The sequence below is a fragment of the Elephas maximus genome, chromosome 1 (assembly GCF_024166365.1).
Source record: "Elephas maximus indicus isolate mEleMax1 chromosome 1, mEleMax1 primary haplotype, whole genome shotgun sequence".
In the NCBI taxonomy this organism is placed as follows: domain Eukaryota; kingdom Metazoa; phylum Chordata; class Mammalia; order Proboscidea; family Elephantidae; genus Elephas; species Elephas maximus.
In genome coordinates, this window is record NC_064819.1 from 26286509 (window position 1) to 26313732 (window position 27224).

The window sequence follows — 27224 nt, forward strand, 5'->3', positions numbered from 1 at the left end:
CCGGATGGGAAGAGGCCAATACTTGAATCTTACATGGCCGCTTGCAAGCTTTTAAGACCCCAGGCTCTACTCCCCAAAGTAGGATGCAGAGCATTGTCTTTATGAACTATGTTGTGTCAATTGACATAGATGTCCCTTGAATCTATGGTTCTTCACCTTCGAGCCTAGGGACTTTGTCCCAGAAGGTGTTTGGTTATGTCTAAGAGGTTCTCATGACTGTGCCCCTTGTGTGCCCTGTTGTCTACCTTAATATATACGCAGCACCTACAAGTATGTATGTAGAAATATCCACCACCAAACCTGGATCTGCAGGTGGGTGTACTCCCTTACACCCTCCCACATCTCTTTATCACCTATCTACCTATACACACACACCACCTATGTATCCATTCATAAATTATTGTTTGCTAAAACTGTTACTGCAGGATTGTCTATGTTATAGTAATTAGTAGTTGCCCTTTACTCTTGCATTCTTCTCAGTGTCTTCCTTTGCCTTGGTCGTGTTGTGCTGACTTCCCTCATATTACTATTGCCTTTCCCTTCACCAGTATTAACATGTGTCTTCTATCTAGTTAGTAATCTTCCCTCCCTGTCCCTCCCATTTCTGGCTGTTGTTGTTGTTAGGTACCGTTGAGTCGGTTCCAACTCATAGCAATCCTATGCACAACAGAATGAAACACTGCCTGGTCCTGCACCATCCTTAAAATCATTGTTATGCTTGAGCTCGTTGCTGCAGCCACTGTGTCAATCTATCTCCTCGAGGGTCTTCCTCTTCCGCTGACCCTGTACTTTGCCAAGCATGATGTGCTACTCCAGGGACTGATCCCTCCTGACATGTCCAAAGGATGTAAGACACAGTCTCACCATCCTTGCTTCCAAGGAGCATTCTGGCCATACTTCTTCCAAGACAGATTTGCTCATTCTTTTGGCATTCCATGGTATATTCAATATTCTTCGCCAACACCACAATTCAAAGGCATCAATTCTTCTTCGGTTTTCCTTATTCATTGTCCAGCTTTCACATGCATATGATGCCCTTGAAAATACCATGGGTTGGTCAGGCGCACCTTAGTCTTCAGGGTGACATCTTTGCTCTTCAACACTTTGAAGAGGTCCTTTGCAGAAGATTTACCCAATGCAACACGTCTCTTGATTTCTTGACTGCTGCTTCCATGGCTGTTGATTGTGGATCCAAGTAAATTGAAATCCTTGACAACTTCAAACTTTCCTCCGTTTATCGTGATGTTGCTCATTGGTCCAGTTGTGAGGATTTTTGTTTTCTTTATGTTGACGTGCAATCCATACTGAAGGCTGTGGTCTTTGATCTTCATTAGTAAGTGCTTCAAGTCCTCTTCACTTTCAGCAAGCAAGGTTGTGTCATCTGCATAACGCAGGTTGTTAATGACTCTTCTTCCAATACTGATGCCCTGTTCTTCTTCACACAGCCCAGCTTCTCAGAGTATTTGCTCAGCATACAGATTGAAGAGGTATGGTGAAAGAATACGACCCTGATGTACACCTTTCCTGACTTTAAACTGATCAGTATCCCCTTGTTCTGTCCGAACAACTGCCTCTTGGTCTATGTAAAGGTTCCTCACGAGCACAATTACGTGTTCTGGAATTCCCATTCTTTGCAACTTTATCCATAATTTGTTATGATCCACACAGTCGAATGCCTTTGCATACTCAATAAAACACAGGTAAACACCCTTCTGGCATTCTCTGTTTTCAGCCAGGATCCATCTGACATCAGCAATGATATCCCCAGTTCCATGTCCTCTTCTGAAACCGGCCTGAATTTCTGGCAGTTCCCTGCTGGTATCTGAATACCGGTGGCATAGCTTCCAGCATCACAGCAACACGCAAGCCCCGACAGAACGACAAACTGATAGACATGTGGAGGCCATCTCTAGTAGCCACCAAAAAAAAATTTTTTCCTGTGTGTAAATCTTATCTTGTTTTTTATAATACAACACTTGTCCTTTTGTGATTGACTTATTTCACTCAGCACAAGGTCTTCCAAATTCATCCATGCTGTGAGATGTTTCGCAGAATTCATCACTATTCTTTACAGTTCTGTGGTATTCCATTGTGTGTATATACCACAGTTTGTTTACCCATTCGTCTGGTAATGGGCATTCAGGTTGTTTCCATCGTTTTGCTACTGTGACTAATGCTGCAGTGAACATGGGTATGTGTCTATTTATGTCATGGCTCTTATTTCTTTAGGGTATATTCCTAGGAATGGGATTGCTGGATCATATGGTATTTCTATTTCTAGCTTTTTAAGAAAGTGCCACACCATTTTCCATAGTGGTTGCACCATTTTACATTCCCACCAGCAGTGTATAAGAGTTCCAATCTCTCCACAACTTCACCAACATTTGTTATGTTGATTAGTACTATTATTGCTGAATAGAAATGGTATCTCATTGTAGTTTTGATATCCATCTAATGGCTAATGAAGGAAACCCTGGTGGTGTAGTGGTAAAGTGCTGTGGCTGCTAACCAAAGGGTCGGCAGTTCAAATCCACCAAGCGCTCCTTGGAAACTCTATGGGGCAGTTCTAACCCTGTCCTATAGGGTCGCCATGAGTCGGACTTTACTCGATGGCAATGGGTTTGGTTTTGGTTTGGTTAATGGCTAATGGGAGCCCTGGTGGCGCAGTTAAGAGCTCTGCTGCAAACCAAAAGGTCAGCAGTTCAAATTGATCAGCTGCTCCTTGGAAATGCTGTGGGGCAGTTCTACTCTGTCCCATAGTGTTGCTATGAGTCGGAATTGACTTAGCAGCAACCAGTTTGGAATGGCTAATGATTGAGAGCATTTCTTCATGTGTTAGCCACCTGAGTATCTTCTTTGGTGAAGTGTCTGTTCATACCCTTTGCTCAATTTTTAATTGGATTGTTTGTCTTTTTGTTGTTGAAGTGTTGAAGATTTCTATAAATTTAGAGATTAGGCCTTTGTCGGATATGTCATAACCAAAAATTTTTCCCCATCTGTAGGTTCTCTTTTTACTCTTTTGGTGAAGTCTTTGGATGAGCACAAGTGTTTATCTGGTGGTGTAGAGGTTAAGTGCTATAGCTGCTAACCAAAAGGTCAGCAGATGGAATTCACCAGGCACTCCTTGGAAACTCTATGGGCAGTTCCACTCTGTACTATACGGTCGATACGAGTCGGAATTGACTCGATGACAATGGGTTTTGTTTTTTTTAATTTATCTAGTTCATCCTCCGCTGGGCAGCTGCATTTTTAAAGCAATTATTAAAGAATTATATTTACCAATATTTTACTAGTAGAATTTGGGGATAGCAATTCAACACCTACTATTCAAAAATTTGTGGACCCCACAGTAACTAGTAAAAAATATTTATTCAGCATTTATTACGTACCAGGCATTGTTCTACCTGCCTAAATTTATTACCTCATGTGATCCTCCCAACAATCCCATGACATAGGTCTTATCAACATCCACATTTTATAGTTGAAGAAATGACAGCATAAAGACATTAGGTAACTTGCCCAAGGCCAGAATTAAATATTGAAGCTGGAATTAGGGCCCAGGCAGTCTGTCTCCAAACCCATTCACTTAGCCACTCTTCTAGGCTAGCTTATTACTTTAAAAAAAAAAAGATCCAAAATTCCTAAAAACATCCAGCCTGGCAAGAAACTTGTATAAATCTTAGAACATTCCTGACAGGAATATCAGCATCTATTTTGGCTCAAGTAAGATTTCCCTTCAAGTGAATACCTACATATAGACATTTTCATATTCTCACTCTTTTAGTCTACTTTTTATATTTAAAGTTCATTTCATGATTGATCTGTTAACAGAAAAATCAGTATTTACTAGAACAGTAACAACTGCTCCTGCAACGATTATTTGTGAATTCTGATTCAGATCTGCCCTATGGTATCTCTCATGGGAATCCGCATTCCCCCTAAGCTCCAGTCAAACATTGAAAACACTCCTGGATTTGTCCAGTTACTTTTAGCTTTGGTGGTGGGAAATCCCCAAATTTATTCTGGCTATTAGAGAGTAGCAAATCTAACACTGAGCTAACCCAAGGGGGTGTTTCTAAAGACACTGTATGTCAGTGCCCAAGAACAGCTCCAATCCTCCCCCATGAGGGTAATAAGCACCACTTATATTTTTTTATATTTATACACAAGGAGTCCCTGGGTGGAACAAATGGTTAAGGACTTACTGCTAATCCAAAGGTTGGTGGTTCGAACTCACCCAGAGGCACTATGGAAGAAAGGCCTGGAGATCTGCTTTCAAAAGGTCATAGACTTGAAAACTCTATTGATTGCAGTTCTACCCTGCAGGCATGCGGACGCCATAAGTTGGAATTGACTTCACAGCAACTGGTTTGGTTTGGTTTATATTTACACATGACCAAACATCAGTTTGTCTGACTGTGGCAGCTTGTATGTTGCCGTGATGCTGGAAGCTTTGTCAATGGTATTTCAAATATCAGCAGGGTCACTTGTGGTGAACAGGCTTCAATGGAATGTCCAGACTAAGGCAGACCAGGAAGAAAGGCCTGGTAATCTATTTCTGAAAATTAGCCAGTGAAAACCCCCTACGAATTGCAACAGAATATTGTCCGATATAGTGCTGGAAGATGAGCCTCTAGTTTGGATAGTACTCAGAAATACACAGTGGCCACAACAAGGGACTCGAGCATACCAATGATCCTGAAGATGGCACAGGACTGGGCAACATTTCATTCTGTTGTATATGGGGTTGCCGTGAGTCGGAGTCAACTCAACGGCAACTAAAAACAAGAACAATATTCATACAGTGCTTTACAATATTAAAATTACTTTCTTATTCATTAATGCACCTGACTTCTCAATGGCCCGTGGAGACAAACAAGAAAGGGATTATTATTATCCTCATTTTAACAATGACAAAAATGAAACTTTAAAGGGTTTAAGAGCTTATAGGACTGTAGTTCAATACGTGGCATATGACCATCTAAACCATCCAACAGACAGAGCTCAGGTAAAGGAATATGTTCCAGATGAGGTGGAAGCCACTTACATAATGTGTAATAAACACACTAACAACAAGACAAAACAGGAGCCAGTTTGCAGATAGAGACATATGACTCACCTTGTTAAGGTGCATTAAGTTTTCTCAAATGTCCCTCTTATCTTCCTGCTTCAAAAAAGAAAGAAGCAGGCAAGCAAGAGTGAGAACACTAAACAGATCCTCTGGATAACTGTATCATATATATTTAAACCTTTATGCAAATGATCAGTATTTCACTTAACGGGTTTCTCCAATGATTCTATTACCCTTCTATCTTAGGCATCTGTGTAGTTGCTAAGACTTCTACCTTACAGTTTCTGCCTCCATGAGGGATATGACTTAGAATATAAACTAAAAGGTGAAAAAAAAGAAAGTTATAACTACTATTACTTCTCTTAAATTCTTAATACATGAAGATTGAGGGGCAATTGTGCCAGTTGACATAGAACTTCATAATTTCCATGCACTCGTTTGAATCTTACAAAGACTCTAAGAGCTGACTAGGGCAACTGTCCTCTTTTTACAGATGAGTGAACTGGGGATAACCTTGTATATGACTTGAGAAGGACCACAGTTGGAATTCAAATCCAGTTTACCTGGCTCCAAGTCCAGTGGTCTGCGAGCTAGACCACGTTACCCATACATGGCACTGGACTAGAGACGGGCCACATTCTCATCCTGGTACCACTTCACTGAGAAGCCAGTTGGGCTTTGGTTTCTCCACTGGACTCAAATGCCCATAATAAATACACTGTCAAGAGGATTCAATATAAAACAAAACTCAGACCAACCTCCTCACATACAGATCCAAAAGCCAAGGCTCAGAAACAGGCAGCACCTTGCTTAGCTAAGATCCCTTAGCAAACAGGTAGGCAAAGCTGAGACTTGAATGCAGGCTTCCTGGGGTCTCAATACAGCGTTCTTTCAGCAGCAGGAAACTATCTACCAGGTGTGCTTCCTCAAATATTAGTTTCTTTCCACTAGTAGGCGCTGTTGCCTGAGCATGAGCAATTTCTCTCTTCGCACAAAGGCAAAATTTCTTGTAAACAGGAGCGCTGTGGGGGCCACTGCACAGTCTACAAGGGTGACGACTACATGCCTCCAGCGCTGGGCTAACTGCGTTATCACCGGCTCTAGCACGTCATTCCATTTCTCTCTCAAACACCCTGGTGTGTTTTTGCACGTCTGTATGTTTTGAAATTCTAAAGGAATGGAAGCAAAATGTCAGGTAGTGACGTTCTGCAAGGTGCCCGGAGCCGCAGAGGACAAGGCTCCAGGACCTCTCTCCTCAACCCTGGTTCTGCTTGACCATGGCCAGTCGGAGCAGATTTGTTTCATACACTGGGGTTACTTACAATATTTCATTTCCTAAAAGGTTTCCAGGTTTTTTTTTTTTTTTTTTAAAATCATAAAACCAACTCAAGTGGAATAAGTGGCAGACCTGCGGTTAGAAGAGCTGGGTTCTAGTCTGCACCACATGTCACCTGTGAGGAATCTGGTGAGTTTGGGCAAGCTATTTCTGTGAAATAGGGGCAGTAATCCCAGCACTCAGGATCTAAAAGCATGCTGGGAGAAATAAATACATAATAAAAGGAGCCCTGGTGGTACAATGGTTAAGCACTCAGCTACTACCAAAAGGCTGGTGACTTGAACCCACTTATGGCTCCACGGAAGAGAGACCAGGCAATCTGCTCCGGTAAAGATTATAGCCTAGACAAGCCTATAGGGGCACTTCTACTCTGTCACATGGAGTCGCTATGAATTGGAATTGACTCAATAGCACGTAACAACAACGACAACATATATCATGCTTGGTAAAGTAGAAAAAAAAAAAGAGAGGGTTAGCAAAAAAAGAGGAAGACCCTCAACGAGATGGATTAACACAGTGGCTGCAATAATGGGCTCACGCATTACAAAGATTGTGAAAATGGTGCAGGACCAGGCAGTGTTTTGTTCTGTGGTACACAGGGTCACTATGAGTTGGAATCAACTTGACAGCACCTAACAACAACAACCTACATACATACATGTATATATATGTACATGTTTATATATATATTTGTGTGTGTATTAAAAAAAAATTTTTTTTATAATTATAACGGAAAATACAAGGAATTCTTCCAGGATATAATAAAAATCATAAAAAAATAAGTTTTTATTATGATTATTGACATAAATCACATGCACAATAGAGTAGAATGTATTTATAAATCTGGGGCTTTCTGCCAGAGGCCACATTCTGAGGAATTCCTGTGTAAAATCCCCAATATGAAATGCAGTCATCAAGTGACTGGACAGCTTTTGAGGGTGTACACTCCTTACGAATGCAGGCAGCGCTGTTTATAGTCCCAGTGGAGTGGGCAGATGGATGCCATGAGAACTGGACATGTCATGTTATATCAGAGCTCAGAGGGAGACCCAGAGGCACACAGAGTCTTACCACGTCAGGCCACCACCGCCCTCGTGTCTCTGTAAAACCCTCCTTGCTAAGCTGTAGGCTTGATTCCATTGCCAGTGCTTGCATAGCAACGCCGAGCACTCTGAGCCGGAGTGATGTCTAGGGAACAGTTATTAATACACGTATGTATGCACACAGTATGTGAAAATATGCAGGATTGAAAGCGATTAGTGTATTACTTTTAGGTAAAACTTCCCACCGGGACGACGCTCCTGGAAAAAAAAAAAAATCCTCTTTCTTTCAAGAAGCTTGTACAGTCATCTGCTATCACTTACCAGAATGTTTGGGATAAAAATGGTGTCAATTTTAAGGAAACACACTTCTCAATTTTCTTTGTTAACATCTGAATAAAACATGAGACAGCTCCAACTTCCCCATCTCCCCTTTCATTCAGAGAATGACTCCTTTCACGGTCTTGCTTTGTGCGAGAGAGGAAATAAACAGCTGCCCTTCTTTGCCACCTCCAGATGAGTAGAATCACTGTGTTTGAAAAGTAGAGGACTTGAATCCCTGTCTAATAAACTCCACCGGCTATCTTCCTTTCTGAGATGCAGAGCAATGTGTTATGATAAGAACGCAGCAAGAAATCACATCTCCACCCTGCACGAGCTCAGAGCCTGCGAGATCATCTGAGGGCAGAGCAGAAGAAAGGTACAGAAAGTTCTACGGGATGATTTGCTTGGGATTGAAGGACGACTTTCTGAAGTACATGAGGGTTTAGAAAAATGGAGCATTTCCTTTGGAAGCCACATATCCGGGCTGGCTATATTCTCTCTCTGTATTTCCCATCTACAAAATAAAGACATTGAATTGAGGAGGTTTTAAGGACCTTCTCAGTCTTCCTTTTTTCATTCTGAGATAAATTTTATAGGAGACACACACTGAATTTAGATGAAGGCTCCCTGAAGGTAAGGAGGATCCACTCAGTGGTGATATCTGGACAACCCTTTAAGACCCCCACATTTGTTGAAACACTGGAAGAGTTATGAAGTAAAAGAAACAAGAAGACCGGGTCATAGCTATGATCTATTTACGTCCAGGGAGTACTTCTGGGCGATTCCTCTTGTACTAAAAGTAGTTTCCACTTTTAGATTATTATTTTGGTAAACACATTTAATTTCTACAGGATGACTAATACCCAAGTGCTTACTAACTAGCAAGGTAAGTCAAGTGCTCTCTTCCTTACTAAGGCTTATAGGAAGTTTCCAGAAACCATGTAAATCCACAGAAACCGTATAAAAACAGATAAGCCCCGTAACGGGTTCTTGCATCAGCTCCTGCTCCATGCTTTTATTTGAAGTTCTGTCTTGAGCAAGAGATACCACACAGAGGGAGTGCAAAGTTGAAGGTCTTTAGCAAAAATGTGGACAGTAAACACAGCCTGGTATTATCCGCATTCTGTGAAGTTCAAAGAAGAAACAGTTACAACAAATACAGCTTTGCTTTATTTCTGAAACAAAAAAACGATGCACATTTTTGTGGCCATACTACTAATTAACCTGTAGATTGTTCCTTTCATCTATTTGGTGCGGTTTTCTCCCCCCTTGTTACAACATGTTGGGGTTATTTTTTCCCATCTGGAATATACTCAAACTGTTCTCTTCCAGGCATAGAGAGAAGAACGGTACCTACGATAAAGGGACTGGAGAAACTGACGTGCACAGGAAGATTAAAGGAGCTATATATGTACATAGAATGAGGCTGATGGATGACTAAGCAGTGCCATGATGACGGTCTATAAATATTTGAAAGGTGTAAACACCGAGGAATAATTTAGCTTGGTGCAGGTGGTACAACTGGGAGTGATACTGTATCTTAAAGAAAAGGGAAGATCTCTATTAAAGAAACAATTTTAAAGGTTTAAGATGTTAGAGATGAGATATAAAACAATTGGAACATAAAGGGTAGTTGAACGAGCAATGGAATAAATGCCAGAAGACTTGGGCTTAAGGGTTGGCTCAACCATATGTAAGTGTGTGATCTTGGAATTTGCATGTCATCCTTGTACAGTGGCCACCCTAATCTTCTCTGTATCGTTCCAATTTTAGTGTATGTGTTCAGCAGGTTGAATCCACCATCCACTCCCTGGAAACCCTATGGGGCAGTTTTACTCTGTCCTACAGGGTCACTATGAGTTGGAGTTGACTCGACAGCAATGGGTTTGTTTGTTTGTTTGTTTTGACCTTGGAAAGGTCATTTAACCACTCTGGGCCTCAGTGCCCTCTTTTGTTGGACCCTTTCTTGTCTCTTAAAGTGTTGGACCAGAATCTGAGATTTTTCAAAGTATGGTCCAAAGAACGCTACAGGTTCTCAGAATCCTGGCAAAAAACCCAAAACCAAACCCGTTGCCATCCAGTCAATTCCGACTCATAGTGACCCTATCCTGCTAAAAAAAAAAAAAAAAATGATGGTAGGAAATACAAAGAATGAAAGGAGTGGTAATAAGATAGGGTTCCCTGATAAGTTTCATTTCTATGTCATCAGCTTCCCCAGAATAATTTGGTTGAACAAGGAAACACCATCTTAAGAAAAAGGTTTGTAAAAGGTATTAGGAATTGGCTCACTGTTGTGGCCCCATTTTTCTCCACTTCGTACCTGTTCTCTAGGTTCTGAATGTGCCATTTCACCCCTCCTTTCTTTTTTTTTTTTTTTTTTCCTTTATTTTCACCTTTCCCTCTACTTACAATACCATCGCCCTCTCTGCTTCTCTACTTTGGTAAAATGTTCTGTTTATCCCTCATAGCCTGATTCTATAATTTAATTGTGGTATTTTTACAAAGGCACCCTGGTAGCTCAGTGGTTAAGTGCTTGGCTGCTAACAGTTCAAACCCCATCAGCTGCTCTGAGGGAGAAGGATGCGGCAGTCTACTTTTGTAAAGGTTACAGCCTTGGAAACCCTGTGAGGCAGTTCTACTCTGTCCTATAGGGTCACTATGAATTGGAATTGACTCGATGGCAACAGGTTGAGTTTGGGTTTTGGCTGGTGATATTTACAAGGACTGAACATTTACCAGAATTTACCAAAATCTATGCTATAAAAGGATTCATATTATATGTAAATTGTACCCAATGAAGTTGAATTTAATAAACAACAAAAACTGTATTTTATCATTTTAATAAAATATATGGCAATGGCTATTTGAGTGAGGGCTGTTGGCCTTGTGTTTGGCACATATCATAGTACACAGTGTCATAATGGATCCTTTATGAGTTCCAATTAGGATTCCTTTAAATTAGCACAAGAACTAAGACACTTGTGAAACAACTTGAGTACACAACGCTTTGAGATATTTATGCTTTTTTTTCCCTAATATTTTTAAGTTGCTTTGCCCAAATAGCCTCCACTCAAATATCACCACTGTCAAGTTAAAGAACACTTCTACCACCCCAAGAAGTTCCGTTGTGTCCCATACCAGTCAATCCTCTCTCCCCATTCAGTCTCACAAAAACACTGATTGCTTTCTGTCCCTAGAGGTCAATTTTGCCTGTTCCAGGATTTCATAAAAATGTAATTTTACAGTATGTATACTATTTTTTGGGGGGTGGGGAGGAGTATAGCTTCTTTGGGTCAGTGTTATCTTTGAAGTTTTACCATTTTGTGTATATTAGTAGTCCATTTCTTTATGATTGCTGAAATGTATTCTCCTGTGTAAATACAGCAAAACTTGTCCATTTACCTGTTGATGGATATCTGAGTTATTTCCAGTTTTTGGCTATTACAATTAAAGCTTTTATAAACTTTAGTATACAACTTTTTGAGTGGGAGAGAAAAAAAACTTTTCATTTTTTTGGGGTCATTATCTAGCAGCAGTGTTCCTTAGACATATGGTGAATGTGTGCTTAACTTTTTAAGAAACTACCAATTTGTTTTTCAAAATAGCTGTACCGTATTATATTCTCACCAGCAATGTCTAAGTATTACAGTTGCTCCACCTTCTCGCCAACACTTGGTATTGTCAATCTTTTTAATTTCGGCCATTCTGATAAATGTGTATGGAGGTACTTCATGGGGTTTTAATGTTCATTTCTCTGATGACTAAAGATGGTAAATACTTTAATTACTTAATGGCTATTTGTATATTTTCTCTGGTGAAACATATGTTCAAACTTTTAACCTGTTTTTTAATTGAATTTTTGTCTTCTTGTTGAGTTTTAAGAGTTCTCTCTATATTCAGGACAAAAGTCATTTTTTAGATATATATGTATCCTTCAGATTTTCTCCCAATTTGTGGCTTGCCATTTCATTTTTTTAATGTTTTTTTTTGAAAAACAGAAGTTTAAAAATGTTTATGAAATTGAATTTATTAATTTTCTTCTTTTATTATTTTTCTTTTTATACCCTCTCTAAGAAATATTTGCCTACTCTATGGTCATGAGATTTTCTTACAGAATTTTTCCAGTTCTAGCTTTTATGTTTAGGTCTATGATCCAAAATGAGCCCTGGTGGGGCAGTGGTTAAGAGCTCGGCCGCTAACCAAAAGGTTGGCAGTTTGAATCCACCAGCTGCTCCTTGGAAATCTTATGGGGCGGTTCTAATCTGTCCTATAGGATTGCTCGCTATGAGTTGGAACTAACGGCAGTGAGTTTGGTTTGATTTTCTGGTTTGTGATCCAAAATATGTACAAGACTTTTATAATGAAAACCATGAAACACTGCTCAGAGAAATTAAAGAAGGCCTAAATAAAGGGAGGAATACATCATGTTCATGATTGGAAGATTATATTGATAAGGTGTCAATTTTTCCAAATTGATTTATACCAATGTTATCTGAGCAAGCTTTTTTTTTTTTTTTTTAGAAATTAACAAGCTGATTCTAAAATTTATATGGAAATCCAAAGAGCCAAACAGTATGAATAATTTTGAAAAAGAACAAAGTTGGAGGATTTACACTACTTGATAACAAGATTTGCTCCAAATTTATAATTAAGACAGTAATAGTGCTGGTTTATGGATACACATAAAGGAAATAATATTCAAGATAATGTATATACATATACGAGGGTAAGTCAAAAAGTATTGCTACCAGGGTTCCGGTTCATACATGCAAGGGTTTATTCCAAACAAAATGTGTTTAAACATGTCTCTGTGATCAGTGGATAGCTGCAGACAAGTTCTCTCAGTAATACACTTGTCTTACTCTCCTTAGGATGCCTTCAAAAAATAGGATACTTTTTGTATCATGGAAAAAAACAATTTGAAGTCAAGGCTAATATCAAATTTGTAACAAAACTCAAGTGGACATCTTCCCAAATCACTGGAGCTTTGTAAAAGTTTTTGGGAATCCTGCCCCACATAAAACAACAGATTTTAGATGGATCAAGTGTTTTAAGGAAGGTCAGGAAGACCTCTAAGATGAGCCAAGAGAAGGAAGACTGCTCAGAAGGTTATGGCAACTACTTTTTGGCATTCCAAAGGGGTAATCTTGATACATTTTCTTGAAGGACAAGGACACAGGAGGATCATCAGGGCTTATTATGAAGAAGTTTTAAGTAAATGGAAAACCGCATTGTTGAGAAAAAGTCCAGGAAAGTTGCCCCGAGGGATTATTTTTCCATCACAACAATGCACCTGGTCATTCTTTGAGGGTAGCAAGGGCTATCCTACGAGAATTTTGTTGGGAAACCTTACCCCATCCACCTTATAGCCCCTGATCTTGCCCCTTCAGACTTTTTCTATTCCCAAACTCAAAGAACATTTAAAAGGAACATGATTTAAGCGCCTCGGGGGTGCCAAACCCGCCATTTTGACGTGGCTTAAGTTGAAGAGCACGGAATTCCTCAGGGAAGGGTTAGAGAGATGGAAACACCACCTTCAGAAGTGTATAGACCTAGATGGAGCATATGTCAAGAAACAATAGCTTTTTTGCTATTTTCGTTTAATAAAGGTTTCTACAATTTTGTAGCCATATTTTTTGACTTACCCTCATATTTACATGGAAGTGTGTGTATGTGTGTATATACACACACACACACACAATTATTTATTTATTTATTTATTACATAGATAGTCTTCATTTCTCTTTTCTCTTCTCTTTCCCCTCTGTCATTTGACATTCCCAAAATGAAAGTACATGTTTGTAATCATTTTTGATTAGCTCAGTGGACTCAAAGGCATTGAGGAAGGTTCTACCGTATTTTTCTTCATAAAGTTCTACCATAAAACTGTAAGTTTTTATTTTAAATACCATGTTCAGGAAAATATCATAGTTCCTTGACTCATTTTCCTCTTTGCAGATATTGAAGACTACTGTTTTCATTTTCTTTCTTTTTTTTTTTTTGAAACACACGTAGGTCTTTTTACTCATTTTCTCTTCCTCCAGAAGCGCATTTGTATATATCTTATCATGGAAATGAATGCTTTGTCTCAAATTTGTTTATTCATTAAAAATAGTAGCTGTGCAAGGTCATGGAAACAGAGAAAAGGCAGAAGATTAGCAGAGACATTTTACATTTCATCAAGAGATCTGAATTAGTACCTGGGTTTTGGTGTTAAACAAAAAATCTACCTTTTTTCTTCTAGTAGGGGGAAGATGATAATCATTTTGCAACTTACAAGAAATCAAATTTAAAAGTGTTTCATTATGATAAAGTCATCTCTCATGGATCACTACAGAACGATATGAATTTTACAACCTGCTGAGCATATCAAACAAGTTAACTGTATGATCACAACCTGAAGACAAAAGACTTCTAAATGGTCTGTAGTCTATGAGTTCAGGCTTATTTTTCATTTCTTGCCATTTATCATGCCTCGACTACTTAAAGTTATGAGGTCCTAAAGTATAAAGCACTCCTTGAAAGGAATGTTCTCCACTAATAACTGAATGTAATTTTTCTTAACTCTGTGGAATAAAATTTTTATAATGGATTAATGTGAAAGGATAGAGACACAATTAAATGTAATTTCTGTGTCTTTATTAAATTGATGCAAGATATTGAGCTTGGAAAGACATGCTGTAATAGAAAATATGAATATAGCAGAGCTCAGAACATACTATTGCTTTGTTTCTTGCTAACCTAAAATGCAAGAAAGAGTGCCCTCTCAAGTCTACAAGTAGATCCATCTACTCATGGCTATTATCATGAGCAAATTAAAGCTCAGAGAGCCCATTAGGCAACATGGTCCGTATTGCAAAAGTGACATTTAGTTAACTATTGCAACAGAGTAATTGGCTTGATGATGCCTGTGTTAATATCCACATTAGCTCTCATATTGACAAGACGGAGGAAATGGCTTTACAGGGTCTGTTAGTATATATGGGGACACATTGTGGCCTTGGATATGCATGAACACCGTCAATGCTGACTTCTGCGGAGAAGCAAAGGCAAAATCTTTGTAACTCACTTACTATGGCTCTTTAATACCAGCCAACTCAAGCCAGTGAAGGCCAACGAACGACACTATTGGTCATTGATCTTCATGAAACATGAGACACAGAAGACCTAAGAAGTAACTTTCAGAGATTATTACAAAATGACACTGTTGTCAGTTAAACAGTGTTATTACCAAGTAAGTATATGGGATCACTCTAAATTCCTACCTTTAGTACAGTGTTGTTGTTGTTAGGTGCTGTTGAGTCATTTCCGACTCATAGTGACCCCACATGCAATGGAACAAAACACTGCCTGGTCCTGCGCCATCTTTACAATCGTTGTTTTCCTTGAACTCACTGTTGTAGCCACTGTGTCAATCCACCTCATTGAGGGTCTTCCTCTTTTCCACTGACCCTGTACTTTGCCAAGCATGATGTCCTTCTCCAGGGACTGATCACTCCTGACAACAGGTCCAAAGTATGTCAGATGCAGTCTTGCCATCATTGCTTTCAAGGAGCATTCTAGTTATACTTCTTCCAAGACAGATTTGTTTGTTCTTCTGGCAGTCCATGGTATATTCAATATTCTTTGGCAACACCACAATTCAAAGGTGTCAAGTCTTCTTCACTCTTCCTTATTCACTGACCAGGTTTTACATGCAAATGACACGATTGAAAATACCATGGCTTGGGCCAGGCACACCTTATAGTCTTCAAGGTGACATCTTTGCTTTTTAACATTTTAAAGAGGTCTTTTGCAGCAGATTTGCCCAATGCAATTCGTCTTTTGATTTCCTGACCGTGGTTTCCCAACTGCCCTGTGTTTTCAAACCTCTAGGCATTTGCCTGAATTATTGCTACCTTCTCAATGCTCTGCATCTCATTACTGATCACAATCATACACTCTTCTATGCGGCCTATTTCAAATGTTGTCTTCTCTAAGAAGCCAGACAAGGAATCGATTCTTCTCTCCCTCCCTTACCACTATCTTTCCTCCCTCTCGCCCCTCTTTCTAATGAATATTGCAATGTTTCCCCTTCTGTAATTGCCTGTTTAGAACTTTTAACCATTTTTTAATTGGGTTGCTCATGAAGTCTTTTTTTTTGCATCTCCAAAGCATATATGGAAACCCTGGTAGGATAGCGGTTAAGAGCTATGGCTGCTAACTAAAAGCTTGGCAGTTCGAATCTACCAGGTGCTTCTTGGAAACCATATGGGGCAGTTCTACTCTGTCCTATAGGGTCACTATAAGTCAGAATCAACTCGACAGCATACTTTTGGTTTGGTGTTTTTTTTTTTTTTTTAAAGCATACATAACTTCTACTTTCTTTAAATTAATCTATATATTTTAACTCAACTGAAGAAATCATATTAATTCATTTTGGGCTATAAATTTTGAGGAACTTTTAAGGTAGAATCATGCTTATTTGTTTATGTACTCTAAATGACTCCCAGCCTATGCTGGATACCAAGAAGGATATTCAGTAGCAAGTCATCATTTTTAAGAGGAGTTAAAACATAATCAGGATAGCAAGTCTTTTCAAGAAAGGAATTTGATGTTTATGCCAGCTAATGTTCTTATAGTAAGAGCTGAAAGGTACATTGCTAATTGGTTTACAGAAATTATGTCTTGCTCATGTCAAATGAAGGAAGAAAGTGAATGTGACTTTCACAACAAAAGTCAGATATGCATAGCACCAGGGATCCAATTATATGGTCAAAGTTAAGAGTTAGAGGACACCAGGATGCTTGTCTGTAGCAACTAAGAGACTATTTTCATTTATGATTAAAAGCAGCTGTTCAGAAAATGGGGATCACTCACACCTCTATATGTGTCAGCACAGTAATATAAGAGCTTTAGATTCTATTCCATTCTACTAAGATAGAATAAAGCTCTTCATATAGTCTTGTAAGGCATATTACTATGTTTAAACAAGAACAATTAGGAACAAGGTCTCTGAAGTCATATCCTCTGCCTTGAAAACCTGGTTGTATCACTGGTTGTGTGAACTTGGGCAAGTCACTGAACCTATCTGGGCATTAAACATGATTGATAATAGTATATATGTAATCAGGATTTCTGTGAGAATTATAGAAGTCAATACACATAAAGAGCTTTGGATAGTATTATTACTGCCAACGAGTCTGTACATTCATTACATCACCAATCCTCATGTTTGGAAATGGCCCTTCTGAAGACTCATGTGCTATAAAATTCTATTTTCTAATAATATCTGATCAGACTTCGGATTCGAGATGGTGGACTAAACACACAAGTGCCTTCCAAGCCTCTACTGAAATACAAGCACACAAGAACCAAAAACTAATAAGGAAATAACAGAAAGGTATGTGTGTGTATGTGTTACAAAAAATATTTCAATTTATATCTGGAATATACAAAGCAAATGAGAGCAGGTAGATTAAGTGCAACCAGTCACATCCGAGAATAAGCAGGATAGGGTTGAGAAAGAGGTGAAAAGACACTATCCTTAAGTACTGCACACCAGTGAAGCCACACTGATTTTTCTGAACCAAGGGTATCCTAGATACTTTGTTTACAATTGCTATTTGAATCACAGGGTTGGAAAAAGTAGGATGAGGCTTCTACAGTCTCCTATCTAGAGGGTACTGCCACATGGCCTAAGGCTGCTAAATATCTCAGAAGTTCATGACAAGTACATCAACAACAAACCACAAGCAATGACAATAAAAATTATTCTGGTGCTGAAATAGCATTTGGGTGTAGAACTGCTTTTGCTTCCTCATCTCATAGCTGAGAGCAAGTGGGAAGCGGGTGGACGGTGGTTTCTGAGCTCTCTTCCAGAAGACTGACGGGTCAATCATTGGGGAGGAATGCTGAAATTCAAACACAGGAACTTTCGTCTGGACTGCTAACCTGGACACCAAGGTTGGCAGGCCCCTGGGTACAATAGGAAGAGCTCTTTGGTACAATGTTGGCTCAGACAATCTTTGACCAAGAGAGAAAATTAACAGCAAGTCTCCCTATTTTTCAGTGACTGAGTCAGGGCTAGAATCCAGGTCTCCTCCACCTCAATTCAAGGATATTTCCACTACTTCTTTCACAACCTTCCTTCCTTATTTTTTCATACTTTTATATTTTACTCGTTTTAGTTCTACACATTCCTTTCTTTTCTCACTATACAAATAACATATATTCCTCGTAGAGAATTTAAAAGCTAAAAAAAAATTACAGAGAAAATAAAAATCGCATATAATCTGATTGCTGAGAAATAGCCTGTTTATATTTTAATGTATTTTCTGGTAGGTTTTCTACGTATATACATTTTTTAACATAAATTTGGTAATATTAAAAATATAAACTTAACCTATATCCCCTCGCAATATGACAGCATTTTCCAAATCAGATTCTTCAAATATACAATGTTAATAATAGCTCATCATTTGGAATCTGTAATATTTTATTGAACAGATTTCCAAAATTTGGTCACTTAAACTTTATGCCATTATAAATTGTTCTTTAGGATGTACTTTTGTAAATTTTGTCCATATCTCTGTTTCCTTAGGGTAAAGTTATACAGGGATTGAAAGATATGCAACTTGAAAGTTCTTGAAGAACACCGTCAAAGAATTTTCTAGAAGAGTTGGGCCAATTTACACTCTCATCAGCTGCAAAGAAGAGTAGTTTCTTTTCCTAAATCTTTGCTAATTTCATAGGTGAAAAACTAGACTGGTGGTTTTAATTCTCATTTTCATACTGTGTGAGTGAAGTTTCTTTCAAGTTAATTATCCATTTGTATTTGCCCTTCTTAAGAATTGTTTACTTCCTTTGTGTTTTCCTATTGGTATTCTTGCATGTGCATGGAAATTTGCATATGGATATTAGCCTTTTGGCTATCATACTCATTGCAAATATATCTCCCATTTATTTGTCTTTTAATTTTATCTCTGACATTTACATACATCTTTACATTTTTGTCATTAAATTGATTGCTTTCTTTTGTGATTCTTCCTTTTTGCTTTATGTTGAGAAAATCCTTCCTCAATAATAGAGGAGATCAATATTTAACTACATTTCACCTTAAGTTCTTTTTTATTTTTTGAAAGTTGTTAATTTTTAACATTGAATTTTTTAATCCATCTGGATCAGGTATAGAGTGAGTTTAAGTTCTATCTTTTTCTGAAAGCACTATGTTTTTTTATAAGTAACAACCCTTATTTTTAAAATAATTTAAACTTTCAAGTGAGCTTTGTGGCTGGTTCTATCTATCTCTCATAATGAACCCACTCTCCCCAAACTACTTCTACTGTGCAAAAAACCACCAAAACACAACCCGTTGCTGTTGAGTTGATTCCAACTCATAGTAACCCTATAAGACATGGTAGAGCTGCTCCACTGGGTTTCCAAGGAACACCCGGTGGATTTGAACTGCCGACCTTTTGGTTAGCAGGCATAAGTCTTAACCAGTATGCCACCAGAGTTCCCCTAAATGACGATGCCTTTGACTCTGCTGGGACAGTTAAAACAAACCAGTTGGCCTGTCTCATGTCTGCCTTTGCTCTCTGGTGCCTTTGACAACTGTGCAGAAACAAAACGATATTCCCATTGCTACTCTAACCCTCATACCTGAGACAGCATCATTCTAATATTTGGGGGCATTTCCCTTTCTCTACAATTTTAAAATAGATTGTTACATTACATACAATAGAAATTGGCTGACAATAATGATGGTAACTTGGTTAATTCATTTAATGAACTGTGAGCATGTTGTCTTTTGTGGCTACAATCAATCTATTGTTGACATGCGTGATCAATCAAGCTGCTTAATTGCCTGAGACAAACACAGGCCAATTTTGAGTAACACAGAAATCTTTAGGTTGGTGTATGAATGCATGAGGTACTGTACAGTTCAGATCTGGTTTAACCAAAAGAACCAGACTTTCTGGTGCATTTCAACTTCTAGGTATAGATGAGCCGAGCCATCTGTTAAAAAAAATTCCACTTGCGATCAACAAAGGGTTCACGATTCCCCTAGAATGTGAACTACGTATGCATATATTTTTCAAGGATGAAATGACCGGTGGGTTCACATTTAGAGGATGGCATTCTGGAATTCCAGACATGAGGTGACACCAAGTGGCTTCAATTTCAAGAAGGATTGAATACCTTCAGGCTCTTGACCATATGTTCCCCAAACCTATCAGTGTTCCTCCTGGACTCTTTTCAAACTTAGCAAATGCATCCTTTCCATTGAAGTCACTGGGATGGATGACAATCTTCACAGGTCATCTAATCCGTGCACCTGCCTTTAGGCAGGGCTGCTCTCAAACCCACCCCCAGACAGATGGTTCTTTGCTGTTCTCAAAAGTCCCCAGGAAAGGAGGTTCTACAGGCTGCCACAAAAGTCCATTCCCATGTCTCCCAGTCACCCCTAGGACACTGAATCCTAAGCATTTAGTTAAGAGCAGGTGGCAATGAGGCAACCCTTTGTCTCTCGCTGAGGAACTGGAAGTTGGCCAAATTAGCCAGAGGGTAATTGCCAAAGTGTACAGGAACCCCAGTGCTGCTCTGAGCTCTACAAATATCAAGTTAAGTGGGGGTATTTAGTGTTCCCAGCTGACAAAATACCAAATTCAGCAGTGAGCTGGGCATGTTTTCCAATGCTCAGTCAGGCATATATGTGTCAGTAATAAATTCCAGGGTGTAATTTCTTTCAATTGAAAAATACTTGGAATAAATAACAAATAACTTAGAAATAAAATACAAACTTCTGTAACTCAGTGGAAGAACAACTGAATTATAAAATACTTATGATTAATAAAAAAATAAGATACATATCAAAATCCATGGGATGCAGATGAAGTCAAAGAGGTATTCATGAATTTAAATACTTTCTTATTACACATAAAAGGTAGAAAATAAATGAACTAACATTCAGGTTAAGATACTACAAAATGAATAAACAGATGCACTAAAAAAAAAAAGCAGGAAGTGGAGACTAGAGATCAGTTTTTAAAGCTAAATGCTAAAAGTAACACCTAAGTTAGAAAATAAACTCCTTCACACACACACACACACACACACACACACACAAAAAGTAGAATTAAAAATAAAGCTTTCTCAGAAATAAAATGTAGAAAAGCTTAAAAAAGGAAAAAATTATTAGACAAGGTGAGAAAGGAGATGTAAATACAGAGAAAAAAGATATTTAAAAATTATAAATGAAAAGCATCCATAAGCCATACTACAGTAAAAAATCGTGAGGAAAAGGATGATTTTCTAGCAATATGTAAACCACCAAAATCGATTCCGACAGAAGAACATCATCAATCCAATAATCATTAAGATATTGAAAACCTGGTTAAAGATCTATAGCAGTACCTAACAGTCAAGGAACACATAATTTCTAAATTAACTGAAGCTATTCTGGAGCACAGAAGAAAGATGAGAAGCTTTTTAATTCATTTTAGGAGGCTAGTCTATACTTAGCAAACCCTGGTGGCGTAGTGGTTAAGTGCTATGACTGCTAACCAAAAGGTCTGCAGTTCAAATCCACCAGGCGCTGCTTGGAAACCGTATGGGGCAGTTCTACCCTGTCCTATAGGGTCACTATGAGTCGGCATCAACTCGGTGGCAGTGGGTTTGGTTTGGTTTATTGGTACTTAACACCAAAACATGATACTGTACAAAAGTATAGAACAACTCTAACTCATCAATATAGGTCAAGAATTATAAATGAATAATATTAGCAACTTGAAACTACTAGATTATTAAGAGAAGCAGATATCATAGAATCGGATTTACACATTAAGAATTCTACTAGCGTAATTCACTATACAAATAAATCAAAGGAGAATATACCTACAGGGTCAGTAGATCTAAAAATAAAACTCAAATAAAGCTTAATGGCAATTGCTAATTTTTAAAAAAATCCAAGGAAAAGAGGAATAGAATGAAATTTCCTATATGAAAATTTGTTTGAAATAAGCAGAAAGTATCACACCAAAATATGAAACACTACTGCCATTGTTATTAAAATAAGTAACAAGAAGAAGAGATGCCCAGTATCATCACTAAAATTCAAAAATATTTAAAAAATTTTAGTGAAATTGTCAGATAAGAAAAGGAAACAAGAAATATAAACCTTGGGAAGAAAAGACAACACTGGTAAATATTGCCATATGCCTAAAAATATTCAAGTGACCCTAACAAAGGGCTTACAGAACTAATAATAAAATTTAGTAAGGTGTTTGGACATGTAAAAAAAGAAAACCCATTGCTGTCAAGTCGATTCCAACTCATAGCAACCACATAGGACAGAATAGATCTGCCCCATAGAGTTTCCAAGGAGTGCCTGGTAGATTCAAGCTGCTGATCTCTTGCTTAGCAGCTGTAGCACTGAACCACTATGCCACCAGGGTTGGACCTGTGAGTAAGCAAAAGTCAAGAGCTTTTGTTTATATCAGCAACAACCACTTAGAAATGGGAACAAACAAAAAAAAATGCACAATAGCAACTAAAATTATCTTGGAATAAAGTTATTAAAGAAGGTATACAACTTAGATGAAGAAAAACGTATAAATGTATTGAAAGACATAAAATGCAATTTAAATAGAGAAAATACCATGCTACAAGAGGGGACAGCCTAATTTTTAACCCTTTGATGGCCCAATTATTTTCTGCTTTGAAGTTTTTGTTGATATCAAGCGTTTTCATTAACGAAAGCATGCTGAATCATTGACTGTGTCTGAAATTTTGGCAGGTAGTATGGATATTTTTTCTTGCCCCCTCCCATAAGCCAACCCTCTGAGTCCAGTGGGACACACTGTGTCCCACTAATTCTACTCTCTCCAGGCTCTACTGGGAAATTTCTATGTTTCCTACCCAAAATTCAGACACCTCATACAATACCCTGCAAAAACAGTAGTTTGTGGTTTTTCGATTTCAAACAGCCATAAAGGCTTTGGCAGCACAGATTGTCAGTGGGAACTCAGCTTCCCAATAAACCTGAGAGGCTGAAAATGTATGTGGTGGTTTCTGTCCCACAGGTCACTAAAGGGTTTTTAAAAACTGACCATAGTACAGATTTAGGATTTTTTATTCTTTGAGTTGAAGGCATGTGGAAACATGCAAAACATTAAATTATTTTTCAGAAGTATTACAGGGTTTTCTAGTTTTCCTAAAGAGGCTTTTTATTCTGCTGAAGTATAACCTGCTGCTGTCAAGTTGATACTGACACACTAGCATGAATATATGTATACATGCACACATACACACACATGTATACATATTTTTAGTGAAGAAAAAAAATCTAAGATAGGCTCAGGACTCTTGACTCTGTGGAAGAGACATAATAATGTTCCCTCTAGATTGCGCCCATGTGTGGTAACACATAAGACTTGGGTTACAATTTAGAACTGTGTTCAGGCAATCATCCATACAGTAACAAAATTTCAGCTGCCTGTGGGCATGAGCACGGTCTTTTTAAAGGAAAACCAGTGGCAGGCGGAGTTCAAGGACAGCCAGTTCCAGCAATTTTTTTTTTTTTTTTACTGAGTTTGAATTCCTCTTGGAATTCTCCCTGTTTAATATACATTTCAGAGTAGCCACTAGTCCAACTTTTCTCTCCAGCCCAAGAAAGAGAAAACAAATTACTTTTGAAGAAAAATAATACAATAAAAAGGAATAGAAAGAAGAACTTGGATGACCACTAGCCAGGGAAACCAGAGCTGGACTTCTAATAATTTGTGAGCTTAAATGTTCCACCAAAAGGATGAAGCTTACTAGAGAATCAGCATCTTTGCCCTAGATATCCCACAACCTTCAAAAACAAAAACAAAAAAAACCCAAAAACTCAAACCTTTTGCCGTCGAGGCAATTCCGGCTCACAGCAGCCCTACAGAACAGAGTAGAACTGCCCCATATGGTTTCCAAGGAGTGGCTGGTGGATTCAAACTGCTGATCTTTTGGTTAGCAGCTGAACTCTTAACCACTGTGCTACCAGGGCTCCTCAGGACCTTCATGTGGTTGACATTTCCCACAGGGGACATAGCAGCAGCAGGAGTTACTGTAGGCAATTCTCAAGCTTTCCTTTACTCCAAGGTTAGAATTCAAAGACAGAGGTGGGCCGCTTAAAAAACAGGCTTATTGGGACACCATAGTGCACATCCCAAGGACAAATTTGGTATTATGTCTAAAAGGCCAATGGACATTTACCAGAAAGATGCTGTGGTAGGTGGAATGATGGCTTCCCAAAGATGTCCATGTCCTAATCCAGGCAAAGTATGAATATGTTACCTTATTTGACAAAAGGGACTTTACAGGCTTTAAGGAATTTGAAATAGGGGAATTATCCTGGATTATGTCAGTGGGCCCCATCTCATCACATCCCGTTGCTGTAACAACCCTATAGGACGGAGTAGAACTGCCCATAGAGTTTCCAAGGCTGTAATCTTTGCGGAAGCAGACCGCCACGTCTTTCTCCCACAGAGCAGCTGGGGGGTTCAAGCTGCTGACCTTTCAGTTAGCAGCTGAGTGCTTAACCACTGCACCACCAGGGCTCCTTCATTTAATCAGATAGTTCCTTACAATCATACATCCTTTCCTGGCTGTTTCCAGAGGAGATGTGGTTATGGAAGAATGGTCAGAGAGAGATACAGTGCTACAACCTTTACAGATGGAGAAAGGAAGCCACCAGTCAAGGAATGCAGGTAGCCTCTAAAAAAAGGGCAAGGATTCCTCCCCTAGAAGTTGCAGGAAGAAATAATGCTCTGTTGACACCTTGATTTTAGACCAGTGAGACTTGTGTTAAAGTTGCAGACCTACAGAACTATAAGATAATACATTTGTGTTTTAAGCCACTATGTTATCAGTTTAGTTTTATAGAAAAGCACTGACACAATTCTTTAGAGCTGACAAAATGCCCTCTCATGTCCTATCAAACCAATCGGAGAGTGAAGAAAAAGGGAGGAAGAGGCTGAAGTATTCTTACATGTTAGCAACGAGTCCTGTTTCCCTTTTGAACGGGTCCTATTTCCCTTTCGAAAGATAATTTGAACTGCGGTTACATATGGTAACCCCATTCACACCTTCTTACCAAGTCTCCTGGAAATTGTTATCATTTCCTCAGCTACAAGTCAGTACCACGCTACCTGCTGCCTTCGGATGACCCACCCAATTCCTAACTGCCCGACACTTCCTAAGTAAGCAATGCAGAAATGAAATGAGTGATCCAGGCAGAGAAGAAAGAACCTAGTTTTGCCCATGCACTGCCACTTGGTGGCTGCAGCTTGGTTAAAATCCTGTTTCTCTCTGGGCATCATTTTCTTGACCAAAAAGATGACAGAATTCGGAGATGAGCTGCAAGGAATGTTCCACTCTAAACCTATATAAATTCTTAAATACGCATCAGTACCTTAAAACCTTTCCTGCTTGAGGGTGGGACCAGCACAAACAAAACATACACCAACACAATTCATTTTCTAAGGATTGGCTTATTTTTTGAAAGTTGGCATTTTGTAATCTTTGAAATCTACATGTGCATATTATACAGTTTTAAAATCTAATAGTCCTCCTTGAGCTGAATCTGGTGGGTTATTCACATAATTGCATTCACATAGTATTGCTGATGTGCGAAAATCAAAATACAAGCAAGACATACCAAAAATATAGTTGACTTGATTTGCATTTCTGCATACCTAGACACTTCCTGTTTTGAACTATGAGAACGAAAGGCAACAATACCTTCTTTCTCACCCCCGCAAGTTCCTTCATCTGTTCTCATGAAAGTTGCAGCCCCACTAGTCCCTGTGAAGTGGCTTTATAAAGTTATCTAGGCCATTAGTTATGTTATAAGGAGCCCTGGTGACGCAGTGGTTAAGTGCTCTGCTGCTAACTGAAAGGTCTGTGGTTCAAACCCACTAGCTGCTCTGTGGAGAAATATGTGGCAGTCTGCTTCCGTAAAGATTACAACCTTGGAAACCCTATGGGGGAGTCTACTCTGTCCTACAGGGTTGCGATGAGTCAGAATTGACTCAACAGCATGCAACAACAATGGCAGTAGTGTTATATGGCAATAGAAGTGGTTAACTTTCCACACTTTTATAAACCAGTATTTTTGATGTTATCCCTCTGTTTAACACCAGACAATAATTTCCTGTTTTGGACAGGAAATGATCCAAAGGATCTTTTTCATGACATACCATGCAACGTCTTTCACCAGAGGACCCCAGGATTGACTCTAACCTCCCATGTGCCACTATTTCTCTCTCAGCTCATTTTGCTTTAGTCCCAGATAATGTCTGATATGGAGTGTGCAACAATTTTTTTCTGGTCCCCAATATACCAGGCTTTCCTCCCTCAATATTTCTGGACATGCTGTTTCTTCTATTTGTAATACTCTCTCTCTCTTTCTCTACTTGGACAAATTCTATTCCTCCTTCAAGGCTTAGCTCAAATGTCACTATTTCAGCTCCCCACTCTCCCAGCCCCCCAGATATTACCTCTCATTGTCACAAATACAGAGCTCCTTTATAACATTTATCCTATGCTTAGAAGTTATGAATTTTTGATTCTCCAATCTCTAGTAGTCTGTGAATTTCTTAGGGGCAGAGTCCCCCAAGTGTTTTTATAGCACATTTTTTTTTCCCCAAAAAGGATGTACAACAATTCTTAAATCTCCCCATCAAGGTTAGTGATGGACATGTAATAAGCTCTCAATAAACATTTACTTAAACAAACAAAACAACCTTAATCTGTTGTTGTTGTTAGGTGTTGTCGAGTTGGTTCTGACTCATAGTGACCCTATGAATCCTGGGCCATCATCACAATTGTTGCTATGCTTGAGCCCATTGTCACAGCACTGTGTCAAACTATCTCTTTAAGGGTCTTCCTCTCCTTCATTGACCCTGTACTTTACCAAGCATGATATATCCTTCTCTAGGGACTGGACCCTCCTGGTAACATGTCCAAAGTATGGGAGAAGTCTTGACATCCTTGCTTCTAAGAAGCACTCTGGCTGTACTTCTTCCAAGACATACTTATTTGTTCTTCTGGCAGTCCAAGGTTTATTCAATATTCTTCATCAATGCCATAATTCAAAGGCATCAATTCTTCTTCGGTCTTCCTTATTCATTGCCCAGCTTTCACATGCATATAAGGTGACTGAAAATACCATGCATGGCTTGGGTCAGGTGCACCTTAGTCTTCAAGGTGACATTTTTGCTTTTTAAAACTTTAAAGAGGTCTTTTGCAGCAGACTTGCCTAATGCAATGCATCATTTGATTTCTTGACTGCTGCTTCCATGGGTGTTGACTGTGGATCCAAGTAAAATGAAGTCCTTGACAACTTAAATCTTTTCTCCATTTATCATGATGTTGCTTATTGGTCCAGTTGTGAGGATTTTTGTTTTCTTATGTTGAGGTGTAATCTATACTG

The 27224-nt window shown here is 38.7% G+C and overlaps 1 protein-coding gene and 1 non-coding gene across 15 annotated transcripts in view; both read right to left on the reverse strand.

The window, feature by feature from the left end:
* Positions 1-27224, reverse strand: part of LPP (LIM domain containing preferred translocation partner in lipoma) — a 778646-nt gene that overhangs the window by 143956 nt on the left and 607466 nt on the right. The window lies entirely within an intron of this gene.
* LOC126057706 (U6 spliceosomal RNA) lies at positions 9461-9571 on the reverse strand. The gene has a single exon (XR_007512786.1). It is a non-coding gene; the product is annotated as a U6 spliceosomal RNA (small nuclear RNA).